The sequence below is a fragment of the Saccoglossus kowalevskii genome, chromosome 17 (genome assembly GCF_978046115.1).
Source record: "Saccoglossus kowalevskii chromosome 17, keSacKowa6.1, whole genome shotgun sequence".
Taxonomy (NCBI): domain Eukaryota; kingdom Metazoa; phylum Hemichordata; class Enteropneusta; family Harrimaniidae; genus Saccoglossus; species Saccoglossus kowalevskii.
This window is the reverse complement of record NC_140657.1, coordinates 21,764,870-21,768,757: the sequence shown is the minus strand read 5'-3', so window position 1 is coordinate 21,768,757 and position 3,888 is coordinate 21,764,870. Positions and strand designations below refer to the sequence as shown.

Below are 3,888 nucleotides of genomic sequence, written 5' to 3'. Positions count from 1 at the left end.
CATGCAACCTCTGTAGTTGTATTCTTTCACTTTTCCCTTATCACTTCACACTCTCAGCTTGAGTCGCATGATTTCTTGTTTGAGGAAAAAAAACTTGCTGTCTGTTGAGTTTTCAATTTTTTCAAACACTCCTCAGAGCATAGTATAGTATAATTTCCTTGCACATCACACTTTTCATAACGACGCATTATTTGTTTTTTTTTTTAATTTGGAATCTTATTGCAGAAAAAAAAACATGTATTGTTAGGAAATGTTCCCGCATCAGTCAGTGTTCATAACTTAAGTTCTGCTTAACTTCGCCAGTTACTTTCGAACATTTATAATGTGGCTCAGCGTACCATGGAATTTTACCATCGTCTTTGCTTGGCTTTATATCTTTAAAAAAAGTGTAGCATTAAACAGACTATTCAATTAAAATTTACTCTTTAGTTATTTACGTTTTGTGAAAGCCATCACAGAACTGACGTCCAAGTCCTCTGTCAGGTCAGGCAACAACATATTTTTTCACAAAGAAAGAAGAAATATCTTTTGAAAAATTTCCTGCTATTTTTGTCTCGGGCATTTCTCAATCAAGTGTACCATTTGCAGTTGTGAAGTGTTACGAGCTCTAGGATTAGCCCCCTTGTTGACGATAAAAACAAAGCAAAAATTGTTGAAATCATATAATATTTGGCTAAGGTATTAATGAATTTAACACCCAAAATTTTGGCTGTAATTCCATCATTTATGCTATAAAACAAATTTATGTAGTCCACAACTGGGAAGACAGCATATTCTCACAAAGTAATTTGAAATGGGGATGAAAAGCATACATTGGCAAATGTGATTAGATTAGTATCAAGTAGCATGTTCCAGTAGCATCTTAAAATATCACATGATGTATTTGCTAACTTGTTACGATAGCACACAAAGACAAAGGTGGCATTATAAAATCATTTGGAATACAAACTAATGTTTTAAACTAAGAAACAAGGTGTGATGATTGTAAATAATGAAGCTTAGTATGAGCGTTTTCTGCTTCAAGTAGTATATGACAGCAGCAGTAAAGATGGCTCCCAGGGGGTACGGTCACTACAAAAGCACATTTGGGTATTCAATTTAGGTCCAAAGCAACATGACTGGGCTGCCATATATTATATTTTTAACATTTCAATGATACAAGAAAATAAATAATTTAAGTTAATTTTGTATGTATAAAATCAAAACGCCATATTGGCATTTTCAAGTAAGTTAAGCAGTCTAGTAAATAAATATTTTGAGGTCCACCATATTGGATTACATTTGAGAAGAATCCCTGCTTCTTGTAGAAAAAATATTGAATAAAAGAGTTTTGGATTATAATGAATATTGTGGATGTGAAATATATACCAGGACTGAAATATCTGACACAGAGTGTCATTGTTTTCACTGAATTTGTGGATTAAAAATAAATTCAGCACATATTGTCATGGTCTTTATTTTGAAGTGGTCATACAGGTGTATTCACAAGAATTATGATACATACATTCTTGTTCTTTTACAGTGAAATAAACTGCTTTTAGGATGAAAGAAAAACAACATAGAATGAGAAAAAGAAAGGCAAGTGAGGTAGAGGATGGGACACATGGAAAGCTAAAACAGCCCCAAGAAAAGACGACAGAGATGAAATATGAAGAGGGATCCTGATAGATTGGCTGCTGCAGCTCAGCAAAAATAAGGACCGTGAACGAAAGAAAATAAGTAGAACAAAGAGGAAAAAGTACCTACAAGAATAGCTAAGGAGGAAAGGGAACAAAAAAGACAGGAAATGCAGAAATACAGACAAAGGCGAAGATACAAGACAGGATTAGAGCAGGTGGAACGTGGTAGAGCAAAGGCAGCACAAGAAAGAAATTTGGAAGAGCAGGTACAACGCAGAAGACTCTTTGAATTGAAGCATTGAAGATGAGAATAAATCAGAACATCAGCCCATTCTCTTCACCTTCTACTGAAAGATGCATAGTCAAAAAAGCAAAATAGGTCTTGACAACTACATCCCGACAAAAGGCTAGAGTATTTTTGAAACTTTTGAGATGTAAAGAGAAATCTGCAGATGGGAGAGAATCTGCTGGAAGCCTTATCAACACACTTTGCTACAACGAAACCAGCTGGAGTAGCCTCAACTGCACAGAGAACAGCATATGATGTACTGAGGTGTGTGGTGTTTAAGAAAGGCAAGTACAGGGTGAATGAGGCAATACAAATTAGGCTGAAAATGTTCGAATTTCTGACATGAACAAACAAAAGATGAAATTGAGCACTGCTACATGAACAAAACTGGTAATGACTTGTACATGTGACCTACTACAAAATATTCCTGTGTTATTGGTATACCTAAGTTTGTCAACACAAGGGAACGGTTCAGGTTTTCATAGGGAGATAATAGAGAGGTTTAGTTGCGCGTAAGTGATTCTATGCGTCTGGTCTACCCGTACACGTACTGTCAGTTTAGTTGCGCGTTGTAACACGCGAACCTTAAAAAAGAAAGCGTATATCTGTATTTCTCCATCTACAGTTCCCACTCCAGATGGTGCCAGAATTGATGTTCTTTCACTGACCAATAATCAATGTCTTTCTATGTTCAGATTTGAGAAAGATGAACTCTTTCATTTGAAGTCTGCTCTGAAAATTCCACATACAATTGTAGGTCCAAACAAGACTGTGGCAACTGGAGTGTGGAAGGTGTATGCGTCCTACTGAGAAGACTGGTTTATCCAAATCGCCTGGACGATTGGATCCCCATATTTGGCCGTTCAAGAAGTGAACTCATCATAATATTCAACACTGTTCTTAGTCATATTTACGATAATTTTGGACATTTGCTGCAGTCTCTGGACAAGTACTGGTTACAACCTAAATCTTTGCAGTTATTTTGCAATGCTATTCATGAACGCGATTCTCCACTCACCAACTGTTGGGGGTTTATAGATGGTACAGCACAACCTGTATCAAGACCAATACATTACCAGAAACAGGTCTTCAGTGGACATGAACCAATACATGCTATTAAATTTGAATCCATAATTGCCCCTAATGGGTTGATAGCTCACATGTCTGGGCCATTTGAAGGTAGACGACATGATGCTGCCATGTTGGCAGAAAGTGGTTTATTGGAACAACTTCAACAGCTGAACGCCCCAAATGGTGACCCATATAGTGTACGGTGACCCAGCCTCCCCTTTGCGACCACATTTACTATGTCCATTTAAGGGTGCTCTTCTCTCTCCTGAAGAGAGAGAGTTTAACAAAAAGATGAGTTCAGTACGTGGATGTGTTGAATGGCGTTTTGGCAAAATATTTGGATATTTTGGTTTTCTTGATTTCAGAAAGAATTTAAAATTATTTTTGCAACCGGTGGCAAAATATTACTTGGTAGGAGCACTGCTCACTAATTGTCATACATGTATTTATGGGAGTCAAACTGGCACCTTTTTCAATGTACAGCCCCCATCTCTAGAAGAATATTTGTCCAGTGGCGAACAATGATTTTAGAAAAAAAAAATTAGCTTGATAACTATGGAGAATTTCGATTCAAACAAAAATAAGTGTAAATTTTCATATTATGAAATTTAGTTCAAGAGGTAGTAAGTTTAGTGTACATGTTTCATTTGTAGTAAATAACAGCTATGTTGTAATCATATACCATAGTAGTGAATGCTGTGTTAAATAAACCACTATAATATTTGTGTCAAAGGTTATTTAGTTTGTATGTGATTCTTTATATCTACATTTGTTTTCTTAATTATATTCATTGAGATCAGTTAAAACATTCCTGAGGTAAAATTGAGACAAAAACATTTTTTTTAATTATCAGTAAATTTTACAATTTAAACTATTTGAAATGAAAATTATACATAAAACGTTAGACTA

The 3,888-nt window shown here is 35.5% G+C and overlaps 1 pseudogene; it reads left to right on the top strand.

Annotated features, from left to right (window-relative positions):
* The first annotated feature begins 1,786 nt into the window (after positions 1 to 1,786).
* LOC144363040 (uncharacterized) lies at positions 1,787 to 3,504 on the top strand (annotated as a pseudogene).
* Positions 3,505 to 3,888: the final 384 nt, after the last annotated feature.